Genomic DNA, 12,096 nt, shown 5'->3' on the forward strand with positions numbered 1-12,096 from the left:
CATGAATTTTACATGCTAATGGTTTAATATGTTTATTACATTTACACACAAAATCAGTTAAGTCCAGATCATATGCTCATTCACAATTACAGTATCGTCAACACAGTGGAATGTGATTGTGATCATATGAATCAAAAGACTAAGTCCCTATTTCATCAGTGTTTTGAATTTACACTGATGTGATAATCAGCGATGATGTGTACTTACACTTGGAGTAAGTGTTATGTTCTTTCCAGGACATTAGTAAAGTATACTAGTTTCGAATGTATGGAGTAAACATTGGACTGGACCGATATTTCAACTTTGTTAAGATATTATAAACTTACCGTCATATCTTTCCAAGTCAATATCAGTAGTTGATCTTAAGATTAAAAGAATCGAAATCCTGATATGCTTAGGCTCAACTCAGGAGTACTATTCATGTTCTTTGATTTATTAGTTAAGCCTACTTTTGGGTCAGGGGGATACGTATATTTTGGGAACATGATAGTATGATTGAGTGGGAGTGCTCAACATAAATATGGAATCTTTTGGGCCTTGTGTGAGAGTTGGGAGCCATAGAAGTGTGTATGACATACTGAACCCAACAACCCCTCACATGAACTACCCCAATTGTGAAGACCCATTTGCTTGATTTGAATAACTGTACTAGGTTAATTATATTAGTATGACCTAATAAAATTGAATTAGCAACATAATTAACGTTTAAAATATATGAAAATTTATTTTTATTTTAATATTTTAAAGTTAATTTTAAGAAAAACACTTTTAGTTTTAGATATTTCTTCTAGACAAACTATTTGTATATTTCTTGTATTTAATTAAATAAAGAATTTTAACTAACTAGATTCTTTCTGGAACTTATTTAATTAAATATTCCTATTTAAGTTATAAATTAGTTATTTTAACTGATTTTTCATATCTAACTTAAATTTGAATACTTTATTTAAATTTAAAATCAAGTTGAGGAATCCTAGGCATTAGTTATTAAAGATTCTTAAGATATTTTTTAAGTTAGTTTTAAACTTAAAATGGAATATTTTTCAAATTAAGTGGTTACAACTTTTTTGACATTTAATTAAATCTAAATTTAAAATTATTTAAGTTCTAGATTTTTTATAAACAACTTAAATTAGATATTTTTCAAATTTTTGTTGAAAAGATACTTAGTCAAATAAGATATTTTCTAGATAGTTATTTCTAGACTACTTATTATTTCTAATATTTAAATAGGAAAATATTATACATTGTGAAATTAATTATTTAAATAATTAATTTTGGTACAATTTTATTTAAGTATATTTTTCCTAGTATTAAACTAGAAATTAATAAGTAAGCCTTCTCTACACTTAATTATTTATTTCTTGAATTTAATACATTTAATTAATTTGAAAATTTTAAATATCTAAGTTGATTCTTATCATGATACTTAAATATTTATTTTTCATGACACTTAATTAAATAGAAAATTATTTTTAGGTTGAAATTTAACTTTTCAACTTAAATTTAAATAATTTTCAAAATATATTTTTTTTATTTTATTAATCAATTTCGAAAAATTGCATTTTAATTATGCAATATTTTTGAATTTATCTTGAAAAATAGATTACGTTGTAAATTAATTATTTATTTTAGTTCATTCTTGGACCAACTTAAATCAATGATTTTTTCATCTATTGATTAATTTAAGATAAATGAAATTTAAAATGTATATTATTAGAAATTGAATTAACTAGTCAAAAGAAAATCTAGATAGGTGATATTTTTGCTTGAAGTATTTTTCTAACTTTTATTAATTTTGAAAATTTGTATAGTTTTATACTTTATTTTTTGAATACAATAAATATATTCTCAAGGAAATTTTTAAGTTGCTAATTAATTTAAATTAATACAACTTAAATTAATTTCCTTAATATTTATATTTAAAATTACTACTCAGATGGAAATAATTAATTTTATTTCAATCACCATCTAAGTATAATTTTATAAATATTATATTAAATTCTTATTTTTGAATTTTTTTTCAATTCTAAATTTGATATTTAATGAATATATATTTATTAGAATAATAAAAAAAAGAAAATACATTTTAAAGAATGAGCTTTATTATTATTAAGATATTCGATCTCCATTGTTGGTTTTACATAGCGTTTGTTTTAGTGAGTAATCCTCCCTAATAGAGGAACGTTCATTAGCAATTTCGCACTGTTTAATCTCGAAAGATTAAGTAGTTTGTAAGTGTTTTATATGGTATGGATCACCCTAATGGTGGCGACCATATTTGACTTGCAAATTGCGAAACAATGGTAGTAGCTCATAAGATAGAATAGCCTTGACTCTCGCCTAAACGGGACAACGCTGGATTCCAATCTTGATCGAACAAAAGTGTAAAGCCCTAAATAATTAGGCACGCTACCCAAAATGCTTATGAAACCCTAATCCCCTAACCGGGATTACTAATTAAAAACAGCGCAGAATTTAAACTTTTATATTAAACAGACTGAAAATAAACTTGTAATATATTTAAACTTTTTCAAACATAGTTGGGATCCCAAAAATATTTACAAAATTATTACAAGTTCTTTCTTACTAGCCGACCTAAGCGGCAAAACAGAATACAAAAGTCAACACTGTTAGACCCATAACCCGCTTGGTCTGAAGTGGCATGAACATGTACATTCTTCGCCCTGCTCCTGAAACTCATGGCTGATCAGCTAATGCCTTACCCTTTCCTGCACAGTAGAGCACCCGTGAGCCAAGCCCAGCAAGACAGTATAAATCATAACAAATATATTATGCTCATTCACATATGTCTGTATAGCACAGACCTGATCATTATTTCATCATGCCCATTTATGTCTACGTGGCATAGACCTATGTGTTGCGCTCACACATCTAATTAAATCTACATGACGTAGACCCACGTGTTACTCTCACAGGTCTAAATACATTAAGGGCTTAGAAGCGGTTCATCTTGGTTATGAGTACCGAGTCCAACCTGATTATGCCTTGAGCACATAATCCTTAAATCTCATTTCAATTAACATGGCATGGCATTTATACACATATATCACTAGGGTAATAACCCTAGGCTATTAGACCGTTCCTATTAGGGTAATAACCCTAATCCCGGTTACTTAAACATTCATGCATATCATTCTCAACATAAGCGCCACTGCGCATACTCTACGTGCAAACTACTGTCTTACCTGTTGTCCCGCAATAGTAGAGATTCCAAATCCCCGGGTGCTCCTGACCAGGTGCCGGTAATCCTAGTCACACACAATCCGGGATTTTCACAAATAGGGTTAACCCCTGATTTCACATTCATAAAATAAATTCATGGCATTTCAAATACAGATAATCACATAGAGCTCGAAAAGAGCTTTCCAACGGTATAAAGAACGTCCCAAACGGAGTCCCGAGTCAAAAGTTATGGCCAAAACAAAATTGAGAAAAACAGAATTTCTCACTGCCAGATCCAGTCGCGACGGCCGAAAATCCCGTCGCGACTACTGGGTTTAGAACACCCCAAAACTCCATTTTTAAGGTCTTAAACATGCCCACTTTACCATATATTCGAACCTCAACCAAATCACAGAGTAAAAACACAAATTTCATGCTTAAATTCACCACAGAATATGTATCCCACAAATTAGTTTAACAACACTCAAGCCAAGCTCAACACTTGAGCAAAATTCAACCTAGAAATCAAGTCTATAATCATGAACATCAAAACCCCAAATACCTCATGCTTGAACACAACAAAAATCAGAACTTAAGGTTAGATTTCAAACACAATATAACCTTAGAAATCTCATCTGAAATTACTAGTAAACATACTCCTCAACTCAACAATATAATCAAGCTAAAACATTAAGATTAACACCAAAATCACCTCTAATTCCACTATCATGCATCCATAATTTTAAGAAAATCAAGAACACCTTAATTCATTACATAACATCAGAAATTAATAAATCAAAAAGGCTAAAGATCATTACCACAAGTTCCTCAAGTTCTTCCCAAGCAAGAACATCCACAAAGCTACACCAAATCAAGCCCTTTTTTCTCAAAATCAAGATTTCTAAAAGAAAGGGTTAGAGAGAGAGAGAGAGGGGTCGGGTGTGAGGGATACAAAAACCAGAAATTCATTTACTTCTCTAAAAAAAATCAGCTTTTACCAAGTATAGAAAATAAAGGTCAAATGACCATTTTGCCCCTAAGGCCAATTTTTCACCTATTCACACATACAAGGGCATTCAAGTAAATTCATACTCAATTATTTTCAAATAAAAATTCAGATTATCACCCATAAATAATAATGCCAAATAAATCAATCAAATTTAGATTTCGGGCCCGAACCCGATTCCTACTGAAATTCCCGGGTGTGACTATACCGCGCCAACCTGTCAGAACACACCTGAAAAGACAACACAGGCATACTATATAATAATATAGTTCTATTAAGCACGTAATTAAATTAATCTCAACAATTTACCCTTCTCGGGTCATAATTACCAAAATGCCCCTGGCTCACCAACGGGGTCTTAACATGTTAAATTCATATAATTTCACATATGTTGAACTATATAATAATATAATTCCTCAATTAACTCATAATTATCTAGTTAGGGTTTTGCTAATCCTTTTCTTAATCCCGGGTATTACAATTACCCCCTCCTTATAGAAATTTCGTCCCGAAATTTACCTGAACAACTCCGGATATTTCTGCTGCATATCCGTCTCGAGCTCCCAGGTTGCCTCCTCTACTTTACTGTTCTTCCACAGTACTTTCACCAGTGCCACAGTCTTGCTTCTCAAGACTTTTTCTCTTCTATCAAGTATCTGCACTGGTTGTTCCTCGTATGATAAATTCGGTTGAAGTTCCAATGCTTCATAACTCAGAACATGAGACGAGTCTGAGACATACTTCCGAAGCATTGAAACATGAAACACATTATGTACAGCTGCCAGCGCTGGGGGCATAGCCAACCTGTACGCTACTTGCCCTATCCTTTCTAGGATTTCAAAAGGTCCAATGAACCTCGGGCTAAGCTTTCCTTTCTTCCCAAAGCGTTTTATGCCTTTCATCGGAGATATTCGGAGAAATACCATGTCCCCGACTTGAAAATCACTATCTCGACGCTTTGGATCGGCATAACTCTTTTGCCTACTCTGAGCCGCGAGCATTCGCGCTCTAATCTTATCAACTGCCTCACTTGTTTTCTGAACAGCCTCGGGACCCAAGAACTTTCTTTCACCCACTTCATCCCAGTGAATGGGCGATCTACATTTTCTTCCATACAAAAGTTCATAAGGAGCCATCCCGATTGTTGCCTGATAGCTGTTATAAGAAAACTCGATCAGGGGAAGGTACTTTACCCATGATCCCTCAAAGTCAAGCACACATGCCCGTAGCATGTCCTCTAAAATCTGAATGGTCCTCTCGGATTGCCCATCCGTCTGAGGATGAAAAGCTGTGCTGAACTTTAACTGAGTTCCCATAGCTCGATGCAGACTTTCCCAGAATCTCGATGTAAATTTCGGATCTCTATCCGACACAATGGACTTGGGGACACCATGCAGACGCACAATTTCTCTAACATATAACTCAGCATACTGATCAATGGAGAAATTCGTTCGAACAGGTAAAAAGTGAGCAGACTTTGTAAACCTGTCTACTATGACCCACACAGAGTCAAACTGTCCCGTGGTTCTAGGCATACCTACCACGAAGTCCATAGCTATATCTTCCCATTTCCATTCTGGTATTTTCAGCGGCTGCAGCAACCCTGCAGGTCGCTGGTGTTCAGCTTTTACTTGCTGACACGTAAGGCACTTTGCAACATACTCAGCGATGTCATTCTTCATGCTTGGCCACCAAAACATGGCTTTCAGGTCTTGGTACATCTTTGTCGACCCTGGATGAACTGAATAAGGAGTCGTGTGAGACTCATCCATGATCTCTTTCTTGATGTTCTCATCCATAGGCACACAAACTCGATTCCCAAATCTCAACATTCCCGTTTCATCTACTGAAAAATCACTAGCCTTCCCAGCCGAAACCCTAGCTCGGGTTTTTATCAATTCTGAATCTTGCTTTTGTGCTTCTTTAATTCTCTCAAGAAGAGTGGATTGCAGGGTAATATTAGCCAGTTGCCCTACAACCAACTCAATCTGAGCTCGAGTCATTTCATTTGCTAGTTGTTGGGAGATTTGCTTCATAGTATTCAACTGACTCTGACCTTTTCTACTCAAAGCGTCAGCAACCACATTAGCCTTACCAGGATGATAAAGGATCTCACAATCATAATCCTTCACCAATTCTAGCCAACGTCTTTGTCTCATATTCAAGTCCTTCTGGGTGAAGAAGTATTTCAGACTTTTATGATCAGTGTATATCTCACATTTCTCGCCATAAAGATAATGCCGCCAAATCTTTAGCGCAAATACCACTGCTGCGAGTTCTAAATCGTGAGTAGGGTACCTCTGCTCGTACTCCTTTAACTTTCGAGAAGCATAAGCTATTACCCTCCCAGCCTGCATAAGCACACAGCCGAGACCGTGTCTCGAGGCATCGCAATATACCACAAACTTTTCCTTATCTGAAGGAAGAGTTAGTACAGGAGCGGTAATCAAGCGTTGCTTTAACTCTAAGAAACTTTTCTCACACCGATCAGTCCAAACAAACTTCTGGTTCTTTCGGGTCAGCTCCGTTAAGGGTACAGCAATCTTTGAAAAACCCTCAACGAACTGACGATAATAACCAGCCAAACCCAGAAAACTTCTGACCTCTGTAGCTAACTTCGGTGCTGGCCAATCCCGAACAGCTTCAATTTTGGCCGGATCCACCATAATCCCATCTTTATCCACTATGTGCCCCAAGAATGAGACACGGGATAACCAGAATTCACACTTTTTGAACTTAGCATAAAGCTTGTGATCCCGTAACCTTTGCAAAACCGCTCTGAGATGCAACTCATGCTCTTCTTCTGTCTCAGAGTACACCAAAATGTCGTCAATAAATACAATCACGAACCTATCCAGATAATCCTTGAACACTCGGTTCATCAAATCCATGAATGCCGCCGGGGCATTAGTGAGTCCAAAAGACATCACAAGAAATTCATAGTGTCCATACCGAGTACGAAACGCAGTTTTTGGGATATCTTCCTCTCGAATTCTCAGCTGATGATAGCCTGAACGAAGATCGATCTTGGAAAAGACCGTCTTCCCCTTCAGTTGATCAAACAGATCATCAATTCGAGGTAAAGGATACTTGTTCTTAATGGTAAGCTTGTTCAACTCCCGGTAGTCAATACACATTCGCAGGGTTCCGTCTTTCTTCTTTACAAACAAAACCGGAGCACCCCAAGGTGAGTAGCTCGGTCTAATGAATCCCAGATTCAATAATTCTTGCAACTGTATCTTCAATTCCTTCAACTCAGCTGGAGCCATTCGGTACGGTGCCTTAGACACTGGATCCACTCCCGGAGCCAGTTCAATAACAAATTCAATTTCCCGAACAGGTGGCAATCCCGGCAAATCTTCTGGAAAGACATCAAGGAACTCACATACCAATCTCGTATGGTCAGGCCCTGATGTCACAGGTTGGCTAGTGTCCACTGTAGTAACTATGAACCCTAGACAACCTCTACCCATCAGGTCTTTAGCTTTCAACAACGATATTCTCGGTATGCGTGCCCCCTGAACTTTACCCACGAACACTGCTGGGTTAGCACTATCGGGCTCAAACACCACCATCTTTCGCTTACAATCAATCATTGCTCCATATTTAGACAAAAAATCCATTCCCAGGATTATGTCAAAATCAGATAATTGCAGTTCAATTAGATTGGCGGTCAATTCACAACCGTCAATCCAAAAAGACAAGGACCGAATCCACCTTGTGGATACTATCAGGTCTCCCGAAGGTAACAGGGTTCCAAACCCCGAAGCATAAATATCACATGGCTTATGTAAACTTTCTATCACTCTACTCGATACATATGAATGAGTAGCTCCCGAATCAAATAACACAGTATAAGCACAACCATTAATAGATAACTGACCTGTCACAACTGACGGACTAGCATCAGCATCTGCCTGAGTTATAGTGAAAAGTCGCCCCGGGTTCTGAGCAACATTCTTCTTAGGCTCTTCTTTCTTGGCTTGGGGACAGTCTCTGATAAAGTGGCCCACCATGCCACACTGGAAACATGCCTTAGCTCGGCACTCACCAGGATGATGCTTCTTGCATTTAGGACACTCAGGGTATGACCGGAATGAGGACCCGCGGCCTTGACACCCACCTCTATTTCCCCGAAACTTTCTATTTCCTCCTGAAGCTCCGGAAGCCTCAGCCTTCCGCTTATGCTCAGGGTTGCTACTGTCGATCCCCTTACTGAAATTACCACCAGCAGGAGGGTTTGATGCCATGGCGGCATCCTTTACAGCCTGCTCTTTCATCACTTGCTGCTCGGCCTCTTCAGCAATTAAGGCCAAGTCTACCACTCTCTTATACAGAGTGTCATGGGATGTGGTAATTTTCAAGTCTCGACTGATTGTAGCATTCAGTCCTCGAACATACTTCTGCTTTCTGGTGAAATCTGTAGGCACCAGATCACCAGCAAATTTAGATAACCGATCGAATTCCAGAGTATACTCGGCCACAGACATTTTCCCCTGAGTCAACTTCACAAAATCTTCTTGGTGTGAAGTCCTTACAGCCACATTATAGAACTTTTCCTCAAAAAGTTTCTTAAATTCATCCCATGTCATCACACTGACATCCCGGGTTTGATTCACTATGTCCCACCAGACGCGGGCATGATCTTGAAATATAAAGGTCGCACAATTTACTCTCTCAGTTCCCGTCACCCCCATATTATCGAGGATACGGGTAACAGTGCTCATCCACTGATCGGCCTTAATAATATCAATACCTCCCAGAAAAACTGGAGGTTGCAGCTTCACAAACCGCTCGAACACAGAGTCCCGGTGCGGCATAACATACCCTTGGTTACCCACCACTGGCACAGGAGCTGGTGGTAACCCTTGATTAGCTGGGACAGCTTGTTGCCTCAAACGTTGCAACTCTTCTTCTTGACGAAGTATGACACTCCGCATTTCATGAAACATCTGCTGCCAATCAGCAGGAGGATTAGCATTAACAGCCTCCGCATTATCCCCTGGATTTTGCGAAGGTGGAGGCGGTGCTGGTGGATCGGTTCGGGTAGCCCCGGGCTCTACTTGCTCGCCCTGTGGTCTGGATGATTGCGGAGGGTCCATTACTAGTACCCCTGTAATCAACAACCCTAGCGAGTTAAGCACCGATACCACACTTACGCACTTAATGCCTTAAACCCTAACTCATCTATTTACCTCATACATATTTACATAAACAAATAACATTTATAGCATGGCATCACATAACACATACATACTCTAGATGCTTGCATACTGCCTAAAATGGAAAGCGGTAAACAGATGATCACACATACAGTCAAGTATTTACTCTCAATACTTACTGCACCATGAGTCGAGCTTATCTCTGACGACGAATGTACATGTTCAGCCGGTCTACAGGAAGTTTAAAAACCTTGGCGCTCTGATACCAAATTGTAACGCCCTAAATAATTAGGCACGCTACCCAAAATGCTTATGAAACCCTAATCCCCTAACCGGGATTACTAATTAAAAACAGCGCAGAATTTAAACTTTTATATTAAACAGACTGAAAATAAACTTGTAATATATTTAAACTTTTTCAAACATAGTTGGGATCCCAAAAATATTTACAAAATTATTACAAGTTCTTTCTTACTAGCCGACCTAAGCGGCAAAACAGAATACAAAAGTCAACACTGTTAGACCCATAACCCGCTTGGTCTGAAGTGGCATGAACATGTACATTCTTCGCCCTGCTCCTGAAACTCATGGCTGATCAGCTAATGCCTTACCCTTTCCTGCACAGTAGAGCACCCGTGAGCCAAGCCCAGCAAGACAGTATAAATCATAACAAATATATTATGCTCATTCACATATGTCTGTATAGCACAGACCTGATCATTATTTCATCATGCCCATTTATGTCTACGTGGCATAGACCTATGTGTTGCGCTCACACATCTAATTAAATCTACATGACGTAGACCCACGTGTTACTCTCACACGTCTAAATACATTAAGGCCTTAGAAGCGGTTCATCTCGGTTATGAGTACCGAGTCCAACCTGATTATGCCTTGAGCACATAATCCTTAAATCTCATTTCAATTAACATGGCATGGCATTTATACACATATATCACTAGGGTAATAACCCTAGGCTATTAGACCGTTCCTATTAGGGTAATAACCCTAATCCCGGTTACTTAAACATTCATGCATATCATTCTCAACATAAGCGCCACTGCGCATACTCTACGTGCAAACTACTGTCTTACCTGTTGTCCCGCAATAGTAGAGATTCCAAATCCCCGGGTGCTCCTGACCAGGTGCCGGCAATCCTAGTCACACACAATCCGGGATTTTCACAAATAGGGTTAACCCCTGATTTCACATTCATAAAATAAATTCATGGCATTTCAAATACAGATAATCACATAGAGCTCGAAAAGAGCTTTCCAACGGTATAAAGAACGTCCCAAACGGAGTCCCGAGTCAAAAGTTATGGCCAAAACAAAATTGAGAAAAACAGAATTTCTCACTGCCAGATCCAGTCGCGACGGCCGAAAATCCCGTCGCGACTACTGGGTTTAGAACACCCCAAAACTCCATTTTTAAGGTCTTAAACATGCCCACTTTACCATATATTCGAACCTCAACCAAATCACAGAGTAAAAACACAAATTTCATGCTTAAATTCACCACAGAATATGTATCCCACAAATTAGATTAACAACACTCAAGCCAAGCTCAACACTTGAGCAAAATTCAACCTAGAAATCAAGTCTATAATCATGAACATCAAAACCCCAAATACCTCATGCTTGAACACAACAAAAATCAGAACTTAAGGTTAGATTTCAAACACAATATAACCTTAGAAATCTCATCTGAAATTACTAGTAAACATACTCCTCAACTCAACAATATAATCAAGCTAAAACATTAAGATTAACACCAAAATCACCTCTAATTCCACTATCATGCATCCATAATTTTAAGAAAATCAAGAACACCTTAATTCATTACATAACATCAGAAATTAATAAATCAAAAAGGCTAAAGATCATTACCACAAGTTCCTCAAGTTCTTCCCAAGCAAGAACATCCACAAAGCTACACCAAATCAAGCCCTTTTTTCTCAAAATCAAGATTTCTAAAAGAAAGGGTTAGAGAGAGAGAGAGGGGTCGGGTGTGAGGGATACAAAAACCAGAAATTCATTTACTTCTCTAAAAAAAATCAGCTTTTACCAAGTATAGAAAATAAAGGTCAAATGACCATTTTGCCCCTAAGGCCAATTTTTCACCTATTCACACATACAAGGGCATTCAAGTAAATTCATACTCAATTATTTTCAAATAAAAATTCAGATTATCACCCATAAATAATAATGCCAAATAAATCAATCAAATTTAGATTTCGGGCCCGAACCCAGTTCGGCCTGAAATTTCCGGGTGTGACTATACCGCGCCAACCTGTCAGAACACACCTGAAAAGACAACACAGGCATACTATATAATAATATAGTTCTATTAAGCACGTAATTAAATTAATCTCAACAATTTACCCTTCTCGGGTCATAATTACCAAAATGCCCCTGGCTCACCAACGGGGTCTTAACATGTTAAATTCATATAATTTCACATCTGTTGAACTATATAATAATATAATTCCTCAATTAACTCATAATTATCTAGTTAGGGTTTTGCTAATCCTTTTCTTAATCCCGGGTATTACAAAAAGGTTGCTAGAATGTTTAACATTTTAGATGAGCTGACAACTCTATTCAAGAAATGGTAGCTTTGACTCTCGCCTAAACGGGACACTGATATCAGTTTGTTGAAAAACCTTGGAAATTATTTAGGATTGAATTTTTTTAATATTTTCTCATATTATTCCTATTTGCTATGTGCTTATAATTTCTG

General features: G+C 37.5%; 2 long non-coding RNA genes across 2 annotated transcripts; both read right to left on the reverse strand.

Moving 5' to 3' along the window:
* Positions 1-2,501: 2,501 nt before the first annotated feature.
* On the reverse strand, positions 2,502-4,103 carry LOC133029934 (uncharacterized). The gene is made up of 2 exons (XR_009683864.1): positions 3,210-4,103; positions 2,502-2,732 (listed from the first exon to the last, which is right to left on the reverse strand). It is a non-coding gene; the product is annotated as an uncharacterized LOC133029934 (long non-coding RNA).
* A 5,637-nt stretch (positions 4,104-9,740) lies between these two features.
* On the reverse strand, positions 9,741-11,469 carry LOC133030104 (uncharacterized). Its single transcript, XR_009683989.1, has 3 exons — positions 11,244-11,469; positions 10,449-10,511; positions 9,741-9,971 (listed from the first exon to the last, which is right to left on the reverse strand). It is a non-coding gene; the product is annotated as an uncharacterized LOC133030104 (long non-coding RNA).
* Between the last annotated feature and the right edge of the window lie 627 nt (positions 11,470-12,096).

This window comes from Cannabis sativa, chromosome 8 (assembly GCF_029168945.1).
Source record: "Cannabis sativa cultivar Pink pepper isolate KNU-18-1 chromosome 8, ASM2916894v1, whole genome shotgun sequence".
Taxonomy (NCBI): Eukaryota; Viridiplantae; Streptophyta; class Magnoliopsida; order Rosales; family Cannabaceae; genus Cannabis; species Cannabis sativa.